General features: G+C 37.5%; 1 pseudogene; it reads right to left on the bottom strand.

Moving 5' to 3' along the window:
* Positions 1-829: 829 nt before the first annotated feature.
* On the bottom strand, positions 830-20,158 carry LOC129639678 (nuclear receptor coactivator 4-like; annotated as a pseudogene).
* Between the last annotated feature and the right edge of the window lie 1,297 nt (positions 20,159-21,455).

Here is a 21,455-nt window from a genome sequence, read left to right as displayed (position 1 = left end):
CAAAAGAAAAAAAAATAATACTGTAAGTTAAATATCTTGTAATTAATGTCAAAAATTGTCAAGATTGTTAATACATGTTTTGGTAAGAAAAAAACACCAAATAAGCAAATTTAATTATTTCTGTGAAAGTGAAGTCGTTCAGTTGTGTCAGACTCTTTGTGATCCCATGGATTATAGACTGCCAGGCTCCTCTGTCCATGGGATTTTCCAGGCAAGAATACTGGAGTGGGTTGCCATTTCCTTCTCCAGGGGATCTTCCTGATCCAAGGATCGAAACCGGGTCTCCTGCATTGCAGGCAGACTCTTTACAATTTGAGCTATCAGGGGATCCCCTTGTGTGAAATATACTGTGTATTAATTAAACAGAAGAATTCACCATTAATGGAAGAAAACTCATGGCAAGGGAAGCATCCAAAGATGGGCAATCAAAATTTTAGATAAGTTTTCTAGATTTAGAATGCATCAATATATAATTATAGAACTATTTAATTTTAAAAACCACAGTGTTTTAATGTATTTCTAATAACAACCCCAAATAAGGAGCTGTGGAGTCTTATGAAACAACTTAGCCATGAAGATGCTGTGTTTATAGTATAGGGGTGAATTAATACTAGTGTAAGAAGAAACTTAATCATTTCAGCATCAAAAAATAGACTTTTTCATAGTAACTCATAATTTGATGACTTATTTATCTTCACTAGTTTGAAATTAGGTCAGAAAGGGACTACATCAGATCCATAAACACAATGATTTGGCAAGCCACAATCACTCAACTCCTGAATTTGTGATAATCTGCAGAAAATTTGCTTGACTCTAGTACTCCATTCCTTCACATCTGAGAATGATGCAACCATTTTTCTTTATCAACTTTAAGCTGCATATAGGCAAAGAGATCACAAACTTCTGGGGCTGTAATGATCTGGGGGAAAGTTGTGTTCCTCCGATAAGTACCAATTAAGTAATCCTTCTTTGGCCTTTTAAAAAAATAGCTACTTGTTTTCTCTTGAGGATAACTGGCTTAAATTTCCTGTCACTTTGCTGATAGCTCAGATGGTAAAGAATCTGCCTGGAACGTGGGAGACCCGGGTTTGACCCCTTGATTGGGAAGATACCCTGGAGAAGGAAATGGCAACCCACTCCAGTATTCTTGCCTAGAAAATTCCATGGACAGAGGAGCCTGGCACAACTGAGCAACTTTCACTTTCCTGGAAAGACCCAGTCAGTTGTGATAAAGGGACACCAGAAAGTGGCCAAGAGGCCCGTAAGCTTTTGTTTGACAGCTCTGTCCTCAGTAAGAGGCACTTCCTTGGGACATCCTTCTTTGCATGAGGAGGTAATGCGCCACTCTAACAAGGGATTGTTACTTATAACTTGGAAGGAATCAGCAATTCTAAAAGAGACCACTGTCTTGAATGTCATAGCTTTCTCAGTTGCCTATTTTCTGGATGGACAGAGCCACATATTCAGGGAGTATTTCTCAGGTTCAGGTTTTTGTTCCAAAGGCATACCATTTTATCCTTTCCTTCTTTCTTCAGAAGTCTTTACACAGAGATTCTTTCTCACAGTTTTCATCATCCATGCACTCTGCAAAGCTTACATAGGGTTCTTTGGCTTTGTTGACCTCCTCTACTTTGTATGCATCTTGACAGTTCTGGACAAGCCAATCTTATGTAATGACACTGGGAGTGAGCATGGGTTTCGTGGCCTCCAAGTGGCAATCCAGGCACTTCAGATTGCCCAGATTTCCAGTCTCCCCACCTTTAGGCTGGTTACTCTGACAACTGTACAAGGAATCAGGCTTGATAAGCCAGTCATTCACACTGTAGGACTACTGAAAACACCTTGAACAAGAACTTAAACTTCTCACTGGTTTCATAGCTGTCATTCCCAGGCTTCTCAAGATTATGTGATTCCTGGGGAGTTACCAGACAATCAGAAATGTCCATTTCATCTTGACTAAGAAGCCCTAGACATCCAACATTTTTATTTTCAATGAAGAATTGATAATAAAATAGCCATTACACTTTGGTAACTTGGTTTTTCAGAAATTTCTTGTTTCTGACTCTTGTGGAGCCAGTTTTCCAAGCATCTTAGATTGGCCCAGACATTACTGAAGAAATTTCAGGCTCTGGAAGAATTCTGACTCTTTGACAAGGTCTACTTTTGAGTGAGCTCATCCTGGAGACTAGTTCTGGGTATTTAGGGAGCCTGGTGACCATTGGCAGGTTTGATCCCAAAGGAGCCATTTACTGTGAGGGACAGCTATGGTGCTGGATGCTGACTTCTGCTCTGGAAATGTGGTACAACCTCTTTTCTCCAGAGAGAATCCAATATTTGATGAACCAGCATGAACCATCATGTTCTCAATTTGGAATGGTCTTTAGAGACCCAAATGTGATGATGACCTGTACAGAGCAGTTATGTTTCAAAGAGTAGGACAGTTGAATCTTTAGGGTTGAGAGAAAAACTTCCCAGTCTCTCCAGGCACATGGAGACTTGATGGGATAGATGTTTGGGGTGCACGCCAGTTGATTAATGAAGCAATTGAACTGGCCCAGTAACCAGTATAGCTGTTAGGCCTGCTCCTGAAGCTTCTCCATTTTAAGCTGATGGATGAGATCAACCTGTTCATAGAGCCACGCCTCACAGCAGTGAAGACATTGCAGGTGATGACTTGTACAGCTGTGCATCTGGGATTTGATCACTTGCAAGTTATTTTTAAATTAATTTTTATTGGCATATAGTTGCTCTACAATGTTGTATTACTTTCTGTTGTACTTCAAAGTGAATCAATTCTATGTTTACATATATCCCATCTTTTTCTGGATTTCCTTCCCATTTAGGTCACCAAAGAGCATTGAGCAGAGTTCCCTGTGCTATACAGTATGCTCTTATGAGCTATCAATTTTATACATAGTATGAATAGTGTCTATATGTCAATATAGACAATATGTCAAATTCTTCCTACCCTCCTCTTTCCCCTTGATATCCATATATCTGCTCTCTATATCTGCATCTCTATTTCTATTTTGTAAATAAGATCATCTATAACACTTTTCTAGATAACACATATATGCATTAATATATGATGTTTGTTTTTCTCTTTCCAAATAACTTCATTCTGTATGACAGTCTGTAGGTCCATCCACGTCTCTGCAATTTTATTCTTTCTTATGGCTAAATAATATTCCATTTTATAAATGTGCCACATCTTCTTCAACAATTCCTATCTTGATGGACATTTAGGTTGATTCTCCATCTGTAGGATGGACCTACAGACTGTCATACAGAATGAAGTTATTTGGAAAGAGAAAAACAAACATCATATATTAATGCATATATGTGTTATCTAGAAAAGTGTTATAGATGATCTTATTTACAAAATAGAAATAGAGATGCAGATGTAGAGCCTCTTGAGAAATTTGTATGCAGGTCAGGAAGCAACAGTTAGAACTGGACATGGAACAACAGACTGGTTCCAAACAGGAAAAGGAGTTCGTCAAGGCTGTATATTGTCACCCTGTTTATTTAACTTATATGCAGAGTACATCATGAGAAACACTGGACTGGAAGAAACACAAACTGGAATCAAGATTGCCGGGAGAAATATCAATAACTTCAGATATGCAGATGACACCACCCTTATAGCAGAAAGTGAAGAGGAACTAAAAAGCCTCTAGATGAAAGTGAAAGTGGAGAGTGAAAAGGTTGGTTTAAAGCTCAACATTCAGAAAACGAAGATCATGGCATCCGGTCCCACCACTTCATGGAAAATAGATAGGGAAACAGTGGAAACAGTATCAGACTTTATTTTTCTGGGCTCCAAAATCACTGCAGCTGGTGACTGCAGCCATGAAATTAAAAGATGCTTACTCCTTGGAAGGAAAGTTATGACCAACCTAGATAGCATATTCAAAAGCAGAGACGTTACTTTGCCAACAAAGGTTCGTCTAGTCAAGGCTATGGTTTTTCCTGTGGTCATGTATGGATGTGAGAGTTGGACTGTGAAGAAGGCTGAGCGCCAAAGAATTTATGCTTTTGAACTGTGGTGTTGGAGAAGACTCTTGCGAGTCCCTTGGACTGCAAGGAGATCCAACCAGTCCATTCTGAAGGAGATCAGCCCTGGGATTTCTTTGGAAGGAATGATGCTGACGCTGAAACTCCAGTACTTTGGCCACCTCATGTGAAAAGTTGACTCACTGGAAAAGACTCTGATGCTGGGAGGGATTGGGGGCAGGAGGAGAAGGGGACGACAGAGGATGAGATGGCTGGATGGCATCACTGACTCAATGGACATGAGTCTGAGTGAACTCCGGGAGTTGGTGATGGACAGGGAGGCCTGGCGTGCTGTGATTCATGGGGTCGCAAAGAGTCGGAGACGACTCAGTGACTGATCTGATCTGATCTGATATATATATATATATATATTTTTTTTTTTTTAAGTATAATTTTCTCTAGGTATCTGCCCAGGGTGTGATTCCTGGGTCATATGGTAGTTCTAATTTTAGATTCTAAGGAACCTATATACTATTCTCCATAGTGGCTGTACCAATTTATATTACTACCAACAGTGAAAGAGCATTCCTTTTTCTCCACACCCTCACCAGTATATGTTGTTTGTAGATGTTTTTTATGGTAGTCAATGTGATTTGTGTGAGGTTTTATCTCATTGTAGTTTTGATTTATATTTCTTTATCATTAGTAATATTGATTACTTTTTCATGTGTTTGTTGGCCACATGTATGTCTTCTTTGGAGCAATGCCTATTAAATCTTCTGCCCATTTTTTAATTGGGTTGTTTGTTTTTTTGACATTGATCTGCATGAGCTGTTTGTATATATTAGAGATTAATTCTTTGTACTTGCCATTTTTGCAAGTATTTTATCCTATTCTGAGGATTGTCTTTACATCTTGTTTACGGTTTTATTTGCTATACAAAAGCTTCTAAGGTTAATTAGGTCTCATTTGCTTATTTTTGTTTTCATTTTCATTACTCTAGGAGGTGGATTGAAAAATATATTCATACAACTTATACCAAAGTATGTTCTGTCTATGTTTTCCTCTAAGAGCTTTATAATGCCTGGCTTACATTTATGTATTCAATCCATTTTGAGGTTATTTTGTGTATAGTGTTAGGGAGGGTTCTAATTTCTTACCTTAACTTATTGTGCTCCAGTTTTCACTTATTAAAGAGAATATCTTTTCTCCATCGTATGCATTTGCCTCCTTTGTTATAGATTAGGTGACCATAGGTGCATGGGTTTATCCCTGGGCTTTCTGTTTTGTTCCATTTATCTATATTTCTGTTTTTGTGTCAGTACCATACTGTCTTAATTACAATAGCTTTGTAGTATAGTCTGAGGTCAGGTAGATTGACTCCTCCAGGTCCTTTTTTATTCCTCAAGATTGCTTTGGTTATTCAGGGACTTTGCTGTTTCCATATGAAGTATAAATTTTCTTTTTGTTCTAATTTTGTGAAAAATGCCATTGGTAACTTGATAAGGGCTGCCCATTGCTTTGGGCAGTACAATCATTCACACAATATTAATACTTTTAATCCAAGAACATTGTATATCTCTCCATCTGCTTCTGTCACCTTTGGTTTCTTTCATCAGTGCCTTACAGTTTTCTGAGTACAGTTCTTTTGCTTCCTTGCTGCTGCTGCTAAGTCGCTTCAGTTGTGTCCAACTCTGTGCGACCCCATAGACGGCAGCCCACCAGGCTCCCCCGTCCCTGGCATTCTCCAGGCAAGAACACTGGAGTGGGTTGCCATTTCCTTCCCCAATGCATTAAAGTGAAAAGTCAAAGTGAAGTAGCTCAGTCGTGTCCAACTTGTAGCGACCCCATGGACTGCAGCCCACCAGGATCCTCTGTCCAAATTTGCTTCCTTAGGTAGGTTTATTCCTAGGTATTTTGTCATTTTTACTCCAATTGTAAATGGGATTATAGTCTTCATATCTCATGCTGATCTTTTGTTGTTATTGTATAGGAATGCAAGACATACATGTGCGATAATTTTGTATCCTGCGACTTTATTAAAATAATTGATTAGCTCCAGTAGTTTTCTGTTGGCTTCTTCAGGATGTTCTATATATAGTATCATGTCATCTGCAGTGGCAGTTTTACTTCTTTTGTAGTTTAGATTCCTGTATTTCTTTTTCTTCTCTGATTTTCTGGCTAGAATTTCCAAAACTATGTTGAATAATAGTGGCGAGAGTAGGCATCTTGTCTTATTCCTGATCTTAAAGGTAATACTTTCAGGGTTTCAACATTGAGATTAATGTTTGCTGTGTGTTTGTCATGTATGGTCTTTACTATGTTGAAGTAGTTTCCCTCTTTGTCCACATTTATGACTTTTTATCATAAATGGTTGGTGAATTTTTTCAAAAATTTTTTCTGCATCTATTTTAAAATTTATTTTTAATTGGAGGATAGTTTCTGTACAATGTTGTACTGGTTTCTGCATAAAACAATGTGAATTAACCATAAGTATACATATGTCCCCTCCCTATTAAAGTTCCCTCCCACTTTCCTCATCCAATCACTCTATGATGTCCTGGAGCACTGGACTGAGCTTCCTATGTTATACAGAAACTTCCCACTAGCTATCTATTATACATATGGGAATATATAAGTTTGGATGTTATTCTCAATTCATTCCACTCTCTCCTTCCCTCAAATTCATTCCACTTTCTCCTTCCCTCATTGTGTCCATGAGTCCATTCTCTATGTCTGCATCTCCACTCCTTCCCTATAAATTTTTCTGCACTCCATATGTATGCATTAATACATAATAGTTATTTTTACATTTCTGACTTACTTCACTCTCTGTGACAGACTCTAAGTTCATCCACATCAGTTAAATTGATTCACATGTGTTCTTTTTATGGCTGAATAATATTCCATTGTATATGGGTGTGTGTGTATATATATATATATATATATATACACACACACATACACACACCACAGATTATTTATCCATTCATCTATCAATGAACATCTAGGTTGCTTCCATGTCTTGGCTATTTTAAATAGTGCTACAACGAACATTGGGGTACATGTGTCTTTTGAATTGTGACTTTCTCAGAGAATATGTCCATTAGTGGGATTTCTGGGTCATATGGTACTTTCATTCCTAGTTTTCAAAGGAATCTCCATGCTGTTCTCCATAGCAGTTATTTCCTACCAAGAGTGCAAAAGTGTTCCTTTTGCTCCACAATATCTTCAGCATTTATTTTTTTGTAATTTTTTTAGTTGATGGCAATTCTGACTGGTGTGGGGTAATACTTCATTGTAGTTTTGATTTGTATTTCTCTAATAATGAGAAAATTTGAGCATCTTTTCATGTGTTTATTAGCCATCTGTATGTCTCCTTTGGAGAAATGTTTGTTAAGGTTTTCTGCCCATTTTTTGATTGGGTTGTTTTTCTGATATTGAGCTGCTTGTATATTTGGAGATTAATCCTTTGTCAGTTGTTTTATTTGCAATTATTTTCTCCAGTTTTGAGACTTGTCATTTCATCTTTAGTTTCCTTTGCTTTGCAAAAGCTCTTAAGTCAGATTTGGTCCCATTGGTTTATTTTTATTTTCATTACTCTAAGAGGTCTGTCAAAGAGGACCTTGCTGTGATTTATGGCAATGAGTATTCTGTCTATGTTTTCCTCTAAGAGTTTTACAGTTTCCGGCCTTACCTTTAAGTATTTAATCCATTTTGAGTTTCTTTTTATGTATGGTATTAAGAAGTAGTCTAATTTCATACTTTTATACTTAGATGTCCAGTTTTATGAGCACCACTTATTGAAGAGGTTTTTTTTTCACCACTGTATATTCTTGCATCCTTTATCAAAAATAAATTGCCCATAGATGTGTGCGTTTACCTATGAACTTTCTATCTTGTTCCATTGGTATATATTTCTGTTTTTTGTGCCATTATCACGATTTTTAAATTTTTTAAAAAAATTATCATAAATATTTTGTTGAAATATAATTGACTTGTAATATTTCAGATGCACAGCAAGGTGATTCAATTATAAATATACTTATATATTATTTTTCAGATTATTTTATTTTTTAATTTAAATTTATTTATTTTAAATAGAGGCTAATTACTTCACAATATTGTATTGGTTTTGCCATACATCAACATGAATCCACCACAGGTGTACATGTGTTCCCAATTATAGTTTATTCCAAGATATTTGCTATAGTACCCTGTGCTATACAGTAAAACTTTGTTGCTTATTGTGTATCTATTTTTTAAATTAGAAATCTAGAATTCTATTCATCTAAGTCAAACAAGTGGAATCAAAATGCCATAAAGTTTTCAGCTAGGAAAAAATGAATAAGTTTTCTAAAATATGTATATTATACATGATATATATATATACACATATGTATGCAAAATATTTTATACTATGCTTGATAAAGATATGAAAAGGAACATCAAAAAAAGAAAAGATGAAGAAGTTGGATAACATAAACTAAATGAAATGGAACACTGAATATGAAATAGAAAAAGTGAATCAAACTAGATAAAAGTAAAAGATGTTTTTAAACATAACTGCTCATTAGAAGCACATCTGGAGCTTTGGGGAAAAACAAATCAATACCTGGGCATTTGCATTTTTCAAAAAATTTCAAGATAATTCTAATATACATCTGGATTTAAAACCAATACAATATTGTAAAGTAATTAACCTCCAATTAAAATAAATAAATTTTAAAAAAGAAGAATGTCCATGACATAATGCAAAAAAAAAAAAAGTGATTACAAGTTTTTCTATTATATGGTAGTTTTAGTGGTATTGAATTCTATTATTTTCTGTTGACCAATCATGATACTATGGTATTAGGTGAATAATAGTTACATGATCACAACAGCAAAAGATATTTATCCATTTTCACCATCAATAGCCACACAAAATATAATTATAGCTGCAAGCCATAATGGAAATATGATTAACTCTACAATATAAAATAATTACATATAAGTAGAATGGTGTGGTAAGTGAACGTGTATACATGTACATGTTTTCATCTGCCCATCCAGTCTGTATTTTGGTTGGTGCATTTAATCCATTTACATTTAAATTAACCATCAACATATATGATCCTATTACCATTTTCTTAATTGTTTTGGGTTTATTTTGTGTAGGTCTTTTCCTTCTCTTGTGTTTGCTGCCTAGAGAAGTTCCTTTAGGATTTATTGTAGCGTTGGTTTGTGGCACTGAATTATCTTAACTTTTGCTTGTCTGAAAAGCTTTTGATTTCTCCATCCAGTCTGAACGAGAGTTTTGCTGGGTACAGTATTCTTGCTTGTAGGCTCTTCCCTTTCATTACTTTAACTGTATCATGCCATTCCCTTCTGGCTGGTAGAGTTTCTGTTGAGAGATCAGCTGATAAACTTATGGGGGTAATCCTGTAATTTGTCATTTTCCCCTTGTTGCTTTTAATATTTTATCTTTGTCTTCAATTTTTGTCAGCTTGATTACTGTGTGTCTTGCTGTGTTCCTCCTTAGCTTGATCATGCCTGAGACTCTCTGCACTTGATTGACTATTTCCTTTCCCATGTTGGGGAATTTTTCAAATATTTTCTCAGGTCTTTTCTTTCTCTCTTCTCCTTCTGGTTCCCCTAATAATGTGAGTGTTGGTGCATTTAATGTTGTCCCAGAGGTCTTAGGCTGTTTTCATAGTTTTTTTTCCATTCTTTTTTCTATATTCTGTTTTGAAGGAGTGATTTCCAACATTCTGTCTTCCAAGTCATTTATTCATTCTTCTTATTCAGTTATTCTTCTATTAATTCTGTATAATGTATTGCTCACCTCTGTTTGTTCTTTAGTTCTTCTAGGTCTTTGGTAAACATTTCTTTCTTCTTCAGTCTTTGTCTCCATTCTTTTTCCAGAATCCTGGATCATCTTCACTAGCACTGTCCTGAATTCCTTTTCTGGAAGCTTGCCTCTCTCCACTTCATGTAGTTAATTTTCTGGGATTTTATCTTGTCCCATTAGGTGGGACAAAGCCATCTACTTTTTCATCCTGACTAACTTCCTGTAATGTGGTTTTCATTTTAGCCACTGTGGGATTTTGTTCTTCTTGTTTATTCTGCCTGTCCACTGGTGGATGAGGCTGAGGCTTGTGTAAGCTTCCTGATGGAGGGTTGGTGTTCAGAAAAAGTGGGTCTTGCTCTGGTGGGCAGGGCTGTGCTCAGTAAAGCTTTAATCCAATTATCTAAAGATGGGTGGGGTGGCACTCCCATCCCTGGGTCTATGGGCTCTGTGGTAGGGTTAATGATGACCTCCAAGAGGACTTATGCCAAGGGGGACGCCTTTCAGGACTGCTGCTGCCAGAGCTCCCATCCCTGTGGTAAGCCATTGCCAACTCACACCTCAACAGGTGATCCTTTAACACTAGCAAGTAGGTGTAGTTTAGTCTCCTGCGGGGTCACTTCTCCTTTCCCCTGGAAATTGGTGCAGACAAGATTTTGTTTGTGCCCTCCAAGACTGGAGTTTCTGTTTTTCACAATCCTGCGAAAGTCTGGTAATCAAATCCTGCTGGCCTTGAAGGTCAGATTCCCTGGGTATTCCCAGTCCCTTTGCTGGATCCCCAGGCTGGGAAGCCTGATTTGGTCTCAGAACCTTTACAACAGTGAGATAATTGCTTTGGTATTATTGTTCTCCAGTCTATGGGTTGCCCACCTGGTGCATATAGGATTTGATTTTATTGTGATTGTGCCCCTTGTACTATCTTGTTGCATCTTCTTTGTTTTTGGAAGTGGGATTTTTTGTTGTTGGGTTCCAGTATCCTTCTGTTGATGGGTATTCAACAGCTAGTTACAATTTTGATGCTCTCACAGGAGGAGATAAGCACACATCCTTCTACTCCACCATCTTAAACCAGAAACCCCATACTATCTTAATGACTGTAATTTTGTAGTACAGTCTGAAGTCAGGAAAGTTGATTCCTTCAGCTCTTTTTTTTCTCAAGTTTTCTTCATCTATTCAGGGTTTTTTGTGTCTCCATACAAATTGTAAATTTTTTTGTTCTAGTTCTGTGAAAAATGCCATTGGGACTTTGATAAGTATTGCATTAAACCTGTAGATTGCTTTGGGTAATACAGTTATTTTCACAGTAGTGATTCTTCCAATTCAAGAACTTGGTAAACTTCTTCATATGTTTGTGTCATCTTTGATTTGTATGCTCATTGTCTTATAGTTTTCTGCATATAGGTCTTTTGTCTCTTTAGGTAGGTTTATTCTTAAGTATTTTATTCTTTTTGTTGCAATGGTGAATGGTACGTTTCAATAATTTACTTTTAGGGTTTTTCACTGTTATTGAATAGGAATAGAAGGGATTTCTGTTCATCAATTTTATATTCTGCAATTTTACTAAAGTCCTTGCTTCATTAGCTTCATTCATTCATTAGCTCTAGCAACTTTTTGGTGGCATTTTTAGGGTTTATTTTTATGTACAGTATCATGTCATCTGCAATCAGAGTTTTACTTCTTCTTTTCCAGTCTGGATTCCTTTTATTAATTTTTCTTTTCTGATTGTCATGGTTAGGACTTCCAATACTACAGTGAGTAACCTTATCTTATTCTTGATCTTAGAGGAAATGTTTTCATTTTTTCACCATTGAGAATAATGTTCGGAGTGTGTTCATCATATATGGATTTTATTATTTTGAGATAGGTTCCTTTTAATCCCATTCTTTAGAGAAATTTTATAATAAATGGGTGTTGAATTTTGTTGAAAACTTTATCTGCGTCTGTAGAGATGATCATGTTATTTACATTTCAATTTTTTAATATGGTGTGTCACATTTATGTACTTGTGGGTATTGAAGAATCCTTGCATTCATCAGAGAAATCCTGTTTGATCATGGTGTATGATCCTTTTAATGTGTTATCGACTGAGCAACTGAACTGAATAATAAAAATAAAGACTCAGTTTGCTAGTATTTTGTTGAAGATTTTTGCTTCTTTGTTCATCACTGATATTCAGTTCTGTTCAGTCACTCAGTCGTGTCCAACTCTTTGTGACCCCATGGACTGCAACATGCCAGACTTCCCTGTCCATCACCAACTCATAGAACATGCTCAAACTCATGTCTGTCAAGTTAGTGATACCATCCAATCATCTCATCTTCTGACATCCCCTTCTCCTCCTGCCTTCAATCTTTCCCTGCATCAAGGTCTTTTCTACTGAATCAGTTCTTTGCATCAGGTGGCCAAAGTATTGGAGCTTCAGCTTCAGCATCAGTCCTTTCACTGAATATTCAGGATTGATTTCCTTTAGGATTGCTGGTTTGATCAGTAATATTATCCTTTAATCCTTTTTTTTTTTTTTAATTTTGTGTTGTCTTTGGTTTTGGTATCAGTGTAATGATGGCATTGTAGAATGAGTTTAGGAGTGTTCCTCCCTCTGAAATTTTTTGGAAGAATTTGAGAACGACAGGTATTTGGTCTTCTCTAAATGTTTGAGAATTTCCCTGTGAAGCCATCTGGCCCTGTTTTTTTTTTTGTTTTTTTTTTAATCATATGTTCAATTTTAGTGGTTGTCATTGTTTGGTTCATATTTACAATTTCTTCCTGTTTCAGTCTTGGAAGATTGTACTTTTCTAATAACTTGTCCATTTCTGCCATGTCATTGGTCTATAATTACTTGTAGTAGTCTCTTATTATCCTTTGTATTTCTGTGGTGTCCATTTTGACATCTCCTTTTTCATTTATGATTAATTATGTTGATTTGGGTTATCTCCCTTATTTCTTGATGAGTCTGGCTAAAGCTTTATTAATTTTGTTTACCTTCTTAAAAAAAAAACGTTTAGTGTCATTGATCTTTGCTATAGCTTTCTTCATTCCTTTTTTTTTTAATTTTTTAATCTCTCACCTCTCTCTCTTTTTTTTTTTTGTTCTTCAATTTTATTTTATTTTTAAACTTTACATAATTGTATTAGTTTTGCCAAATATCAAAATGAATCCGCCACAGGTATACATGTGTTCCCCATCCTGAACCCTCCTCCCTCCTCCCTCCCCATTCCATCCCTCTGGGTCGTCCCACTGCACCAGCCCCAAGCATCCAGTATCGTGCATCGAACCTGGACTGGCAACTCGTTTCATACATGATATTTTACATGTTTCAATGCCATTCTCCCAAATCTTCCCACCCTCTCCCTCTCCCACAGAGTCCATAAGACTGTTCTATACATCAGTGTCTCTTTTGCTGTCTCGTACACAGGGTTATTGTTACCATCTTTCTAAATTCCATATATATGCGTTAGTATACTGTATTGGTGTTTTTCTTTCTGGCTTACTTCACTCTGTATAATAGGCTCCAGTTTCATCCACCTCATTAGAACTGATTCAAATGTATTATTTTTAATGGCTGAGTTTGGCAGCGTATTTGCCCAGATTTTAGGCTGCATGAAGCTGTCCCACAGATCACTGATACTCTGCTCATTTTCCCCCAGTCTTTTTTCCTCTGAGTTCCACTTTTGATAATATCTGTTGCAGTGTTTTCAAGTTCAGTAATGATTATTTCTGCTTTGTTTAATCTGCTATTAATTCCTTCCAGTGTATTTTTCATCTCACACATTATATTTTTACATCTCTAGAAGTTTGAATTGAGTCCTTTTATATCTTCCAAGCCTATGTAACAATCCACTTTCTTCTAGCTTCTTGAACAAGCAGAATACACTTTTCTTTTTATAATTCCTCTAATGGCTTTATCAAATACTAATCCTATTGTTCCTATTGTTTTATTTCAATTGATTGACCTTTCCCAGTATGGTGTATATTTTGCTGTCTATTTGTACACTTGATGTTATAGACTTAATTGTATACACCCTCTCCACTCCCCACCCTGGTTTATATGTTAAAGTTCTAACCCCCAGTAACTCAGAATGTGGTTTTATTTGGAGATAGGGTTAAAACAGAGTTGGTCAAGTTAGAAAGAAGTAATGAGGGTGGCCCTAACCAAATATGACTGGTGTCCTTCCCAAAAGGGAAAATTTAGAGACACATACATAATTAGTCAAGTGAAGAAACACAGGGAGAAAGTGGCCATCTACAAGTCAAGAAAGAAGACCTGAAACATCCTTTCATTGCTTAGAAGGAACCAACTCGGCCAACACCTTAATCTCAGATTTATAGCCTCAGAATTGTGAGACAATAAATTTCTGTTACTTAAGACAGCCAGTTGGTGTTACTTTATTACCCGAACCCTAGCAAACTAATATACTTGGTGAGTTTTGATTGGATGCAGAAATGGTGAATTTTACCTTTTTGGGAACTGGATATTTTTGCATTCTTAAACTCAGAGTTATAGCTCCTTAACTCAGGCATATTGTGGGTCCCAGTTGGAAAGGCTTGGTTTTTCCCCCATGTGTTTCTTTTTTTTTTTTTTTTTTTAAATGGGGGCTAATTACTTTACAATATCGTGGTGATTTTTTGCTACACATTCACATGAATCAGCCATGGGTGTACATGTGTTCCCCATCCTGACACTTCCTCCCACCTCCCTCCCCACGCATCCCTCAGGGTCATCCCAGTGCACCAGCCCTGAGCACCCTGACTCATGCATTGAACCTGGACTGGAGATCTATTTCACATATGATAATATACATGTTTTAATGCTATTCTCTCCAATCATCTCACTTTCGACTTCTCCCACAGAGTCCAACAGTCTGTTCTTTACATCTGTGTCTCCTTTGCTTTCTCACATACAGGGTCATTGTTACCATCTTTCCAAATTCCATATATATGCATTAATATACTGTATTGGTGTTTTCCTTTCTGACTTACTTCACTCTTCATTCCTATATCATTTGTTTCTGTTCTGATTATTATGATTTCTCTCCTTCTACTAAATTTGGGTTTTATTTGATCTTTTTTCTCTAGCTGCTTCAATGTAAGTTTAGGTCGTATATTTGAAACTTTTTTGGGATTCTTCAGGTAAGATTCTATGGCTGTGAACTTCCATCTTAAGACTCCTTTTGATGCATCCCATAGGTTTTAGGGGGATCATATTTTAATTGCCATTTTTTTTCTAGCATTTTTTTCTTTCCTCCTTGATTTCTTCAGTTATCTCTTGGTTATTTAGTACCATAGTGTTTAGCACCCATGAGTTTGTGATTTTTCCAGTTTTTGTCCTATAGTTGATTTCTAATCTCATAGCATTGTGGTTAGAAAAGAAGCTTAATATGATTTCAATTTTCTTAAATTTACCAGCACTTATCTTGTTGCCCAAGATGGCATCTATCTTAGAGAATGTTCCATTTTCTGTGAGAAGAAAGTGTATTCTCCTGCTTTTGAAAGGAATTGGTCCTATCAGTTCAGTTCAGTTGCTCAGTCATGTCCAACAGCTTGTAACCCCATGTACTGCAGCATGCCAGGCTTCCCAGTCCATCACCAACTCCCAGAGTTTACTCCGACTCATGTTCATCAAGTCAACGATGCCATCCAACCATCTTATCCTCTGTCATCCCCTTCTCCTCCCGGCTTCAATCTTTCCCAGCATCAGGGTCTTTTAAATGAGTCAGATCTTCATTCACATCAGGTGGCCAAAGTATTGGAGTTTCAGCTTCAGCATCAGTCCTTTCAATGAATATTCAGGACTGATTACCTATAGGATAGACTGGTTGAATCTCCTTTCAGTCTAAGGGACTCTCAAGAGTCTTCTCCAACTCCACAGTTCAAAAGCAACAATTCTTCAGTGCTCAGCTTTCTTTGTAATCCAACTCTTACATCCATACATGACTACTGGAAAAACCATAGCTTTGACAAGATGGACCTTTGTTGGCAAAGTAATATCTCTGCTTTTTAATATGCTATCTAGATTGGTCATAACTTTTCTTCCAAGGAGCAAGTGTCTTTTAATTTCATGGCTGCAGTCACCATCTGCAGTGATTTTGGAGCCCTAAAACATAAAAACTGTCACAGTTTTCATTGTTTCCCCATCTATTTGCCATGAAGTGATGGGACCAGATGCCATTATCTTAGTTTTTTGAATGTTGATATTTTTAATTTATTTTTTAATTTAAATTTATTTATTTTAATTGAAGGCTAATTACTTTACAATATTGTATTGGATTCGCCATACATCAACATAAATCCGCCACGTGTATACACATGTTCCCCATCCTGAGTTTTAAGCCAGCTTTTTCATTCTCCTCTTTCACATTCATCAAGAGGCTCTTTAGTTCCTCTTCACTTTCTGCCATAAGGATGGTGTCATCTGCATATCTGAGGTTATTGATATTCTCCCAGCAATCTTGATTCCAGCTTGTGCTTCATCCAGCCCAGCATTTCACATGATGTACTCTGCATATATGTTAAATAAGCAGGGTGACAGTGTACAGCTTTGACATACTCCTTTCCTGATTTTCATCCAGTCTGATGTTCCATGTCCAGTTCTAACTGTTGCTTCTTAACCTTCACACAGATTTCTCAGGAGGCAGGTAAGGTGGTCTGGTATTCCCATCTCTTTAAGAATTTTCCACAGTTTGTTGTGATTCACACAGTCAAAGGTTTTGGTGTATTTAATAAAGCAGAAGTAAATGTTTTTCTGGAACTCTTTTGCTTTTTTAATGATTCAATGGATGTTGGCAATTTGATCTTTGGTTCCTCTGCCTTTTCTAAATCCAGCTTGGACATCTAGAAGTTCACAGTTTACGTACTTCTGATGCCTGGCTTGGAGAATTTTGCGCATTACTTTGCTAGTGTGTGAGATGAGTGCAATTGTGCAGTATTTTGAGCATTCTTTGGCATTGTCTTTCTTTGGGATTGAAATGGAAACTGTCATTTTCCAGTCCTGTGGCCACTGCTGAGTTTCCAAATTTCTGGCATTTTCAGTGCAACACTTTCACAGCATCATCTTTTAGGATTTGAAATAGCTTGGCTGGAATTTCATCACCTCCCCTAGCTTTGTTCATAGTACTGCTTCTTAATTCCCACTTGACTTCACACTCCAAGATATCTGGCTCTAGGTGAATGATCACACCATCGTGGTTATCTGGGTCATTTAGATCATTTTTGTATAGCTCTTCTGTGTATTCTTGCCACCTCTTCTTAATATCTTTTGCTTCTGTTAGTTCCACACCATTTCTGTCCTTTATTGAGCCCATCTTTTCATGAAACGTTCCCTTGGTATCTCTAATTTTCTTGACGACATCTCTAGTCTTTCCCATTTTATTATTTTCCTCTATTTCTTTACATTGATCACTGAGGAAGTCTTTCTTATCTCTCCTTGCTATTCTTTGGAGCTCTGCATTCAAATGGGTATATATTTCTTTTTCTCCTTTGCCTTTCACTTCTCTCCTTATCTCAGCTGTTTGTAAGGCCTCCTCTTAATAGATTTTTTTTTTTTGTCCTGTAATATATATTGAGAATTTCTGGTGTAATGTGTCATATAAGGCTTGTGTTTACTTATTTTCTGTCTGGATGATCCATCCAGTGATATAAGTGGAGTGTTAAATTCCCCCAATGTTACTATGTCACTATTGAGTTCTCCTTTTATGGTTGTTAGCATTTGTCTTATGTATTGAGGTGCTCGTATTTTGAGTTCATAAATATTTACAAATGTTATATCTTCTTTTTTCTGAATTGATCCCTCTATGATTATGTAGTGTCCTTTCTTGTCTCTTGAAATAGTCTATTTTAATGTCTATATTTTATGATATGTGTATTGCTACTCCATGTTTCTTTTCTATTTCCATTTACATTGAGTATCTTTTTCCATCCCTTCACTTTCAATCTGTATATGTCCCTAGGTCATCTGATCTGGGTCTGTTAAAGACAGCATATATACTTTACTTGTTTTTGTATCCATTCAGCCATTTGTGTCTTTTGGTGAAAACATTTAATCCATTTTACATGTAAGGTAGTTATTGATATATATGTTTCTATTACCATTTTCTTATTTGGGGGGTTTGTTTGTGTAGGCTTTTTCTTCTCTTGTGTTTCCCACCTTGAAAAGTTTCTTTAGCATTTGCTGTAAAGCTGGAGAGATTTTTGTTCTTCCTTAATTGCTCTACCCTTGGTGCTCAGTTTTGGTTTTGACCCCACTTCTGTGCCTTCACCTTCAGGCAACTGCTCCCTGCCTAGGCAAGAGGGTGCAAAAGTGGCAAAAGGGAGCAAAAGTGGCAGCTGATTTGGGCACACTTAGTCACTCAAGCCAGGAAGTGGCATGGCAGCCACAACTAGCGTGCATGTGCACTACTCGTGGCAGCACAAACCGACAGTCAAAACAAATTGGGTCACACATGAGTTCATCTCAGTGCCTGAAAAGACAGAAGCTGGCATATGGGGGGCAGCAACCACTCTACCCCTTTACATCACTAAAAATGGCACTTCATTTCTCAGGCAGACCACATTTCCTCTAGGGTGATTCTCAGCTGTGCAGCCCCTGACTCTTATCCCCTCCACTGTATCCACATAGCCAATAGCAGTCTTCTCACCTCGCCTTCTCCCTTAAACCTACACTTTAACAGTTCATTCCCACCATCATTGGCTGATTCCCATCTCAGGCATTAGCACCCAGGGCTGACTCCCAAGGAATCTTTGAGATGAGTGGCTCTCAGGACCATGGAGCCTATGCAAACAGGGGAGACCTTGGATTGAGGGTCAGGCAAGCCCACTCAGATGGGTGCCCATCAGTGAAGGAAGCTAAACAAGTCAGTGGGTTGGGAAGGGAGTTACAGTTGTGGCCATGCCACTCAACAATGGTGCCTTGCTTCTGTGGTGTCCTTGGCTTTTTCCACAAACTTTCTTCATTGTGGAGCTCCTTACTCCTATCATCTCAGGGTGTCTTTTCACAGCCAACAGCTGTCCCTGACACCAAAATATTGGCACCCTGTGCACCGATGCCAAACAGAAATAAGAGACAAAGATTTGTGAGAAGAGAAGAGAGAGATGACTTTACTCTTCTCCAAGGCACAGGGCAAAACACAGCAGGCTAGCACTTCAGGAAATGTGGCCTCCTTCCCAGGAAATTAGAGAGAATCTTAGAGGCAGGACTCGAAGTCCAGAGGATATGATAAGGAACAAAGTAATGAGGGTCTTGCATTTTTCTTCCTCTTGCATTATTTTAAGACATTCAGAAGTGACATAAGGTATCCTGGTTATTGGGTCCAGCAGCCTGGTAATTGGGTTCCTTTGTCTCTGGTGCATCACCTGCGACCTTTTTTCTGAAATTCAACAAGCTACAAGGGGTGGTCTGTTACAAGAGAGTGCAGGGATTGTAAACACAAATATAAGTTATAATTTGCATAAAGTTAAAAGGTGATAGGTGCAGGATGTAACTCACACAGTCTTAGCTGGCGATGGGTGCAGGATATGATTTACATAGTGTCAGGGAGTGATAGGTTAGCTTTGTGAAGTGCAAATCTAGTTACAGACTCTACAGATTAATAACAGTTAAAATAAATTAGGAATGATTAACTCTTTCGGGCCTGTTTATGTTTATTCTCTAGCCTATTCACTGTCCCCTTTATTTTCCTTGTTCTCAGGAGAGAAAAAAAAACTCATTCCTACTTTTTTTGGTTGTAACATTCCTTCCCTGGGTCCACGTTCCAAACAATACTTTTCAGCATGCAGCCCCCCTCCACAACAGGAGACACAGGACTCAGGCTGGGGTGCACAGGGCTGTGGCACAGACCAGGTGTGCAGTTCTTACTTTGTACTGCCTTCCACAGACTGTCTGCTGTATTCTCCTTTTATCCCCTGAAGATCCCTTTCTGTCCCAGCTGATTTCCCCACTGTTAGGGGATTTTTCCCAGAGTGGGGACCTCTCCTTGAATTCAGCTTCCTGCCAGGGTTACCATTCCCTTTTTTTATTCCTCTTTTATTTCTTTCATCCTACTTGGTTACAAGGGGCTTTTTTTCTTCTTGTCCTTTTAGTTGTCCAAAGTTTTCCACTAATGTCCAGCAGGTGCTCTGTAAGACTTGTTCCATTTGTAGATGTATTCTTGATGTACTTGTGAGAAGAGATGAATTTCACATTCTCCCATTCTGCCATTTTGACTCCTCCCTCTCTCTCATTTGCTGTTCGGCCCAAAGAACTCCACCAGTAACAAACTCCAAGTCCATCTGTGTATCACAACGTCTCAAAATAATTTTTCTATTACTGGAGCAGCCACTCTGGTCCTATGAGATAATCATTATTCTCCCTGTTCCATCTAATGTCAAGGAAGCCATTTCTAGTTCAAAAGCAACAATGACTCATGCAAACCTCCAGGTTCCTCAGCATTTTCTAGGAGCACAGTCAACTTAAGAAGCCTGAGTCCCATCCTCACTGGAAGCTACAGCTGCTTATTCACTCTGCACTTCAGAATGGGCAGACACCACTCAGCACACATGCCTACAGCCCTAGATACAGGGCCAATTCCTGGCCCAGCAACACACTCTGAGGGCTCTTGCTGCAACCCTGGGTTGCTAGACATAACTCATGGGCCAGGTCCCTGCCATACAAAATTCTTGGCAAGCAATAGGCTGCTTTATCCAAGACTGGGGTAAGGAAGGTCCCCAAGCCTACAGGCCATGCCCTACCCCTTCTGTGTGACTGTCAGTGGTCCATGGGAAGACTGAAATAGTTTTATATTTCCCTTTTGATTTCTCCTTCGACACATTGTTCTTCATAAGTGTTATTTTAGTTTCCACATATGTGTAGATGTTGTATCTTTTCTCTTATTGATTTCAGTTTTATATCATTGTGGTCAGAAAGGATTGTTGGTATGAATTTCTTAAATTTGTTGAGACTTGTTTTGTGTTCTATCACATGACCTTTACTGGAGAGTGTTCCATGTGCATTTGAGAAGAGTGTGTATTTTGATGCAGCTTTATGGAATAGTCTATATATGTCTAAGTCCAGTTGGTCTAAATGATGGTTCAATTCCAACATTTCTTTGTTGATTTTCTGAGTGGATAATCTATCAGTTGTTGATACTTGGATATGAAGTCCCCTGCTATTTTTGTATTGTGTCTATTTCTCCCTTTAGTATTTGGTTAACATATTTAAGTGCTCTGATAGGTGCATATATATTTATGATTGCTATGTTATCTTGACATATTGTCCATTTATCATTATATATAACCTTGCCTATTGTTAGCTTTTTTGGCTTAAAGTCCATTTTGTTTGATATGAGTATCTGCATTTGCTTTCCATTTACACTTTCATGGACTATCTTCTTTTATTACATTAAGTCTGCTACATATAAATGTTCAAGTTGTGATCTTTAAAAGATGAAAACATGCATCTGCATGTTCAATCACATGTCTGGCTATATTGTCACTTGAATACATTCTCTATAAGTGGTTGTGCTTTTGTGTACTTTACTGTACAGTACTCTATAGAGTACAGTAGTTCAGTATCTTTATTTTATCCCAAGCTGTCTGGAAGCAAGCATAAAATCAGTGATGATCTAGCTGGTACTGTTAAGAAGTGCCAAGTGATAACAAT

Source organism: Bubalus kerabau, chromosome X (genome assembly GCF_029407905.1).
Source record: "Bubalus kerabau isolate K-KA32 ecotype Philippines breed swamp buffalo chromosome X, PCC_UOA_SB_1v2, whole genome shotgun sequence".
NCBI lineage: Eukaryota > Metazoa > Chordata > Mammalia > Artiodactyla > Bovidae > Bubalus > Bubalus kerabau.
This window is presented reverse-complemented; position numbering and strand designations above follow the sequence as displayed.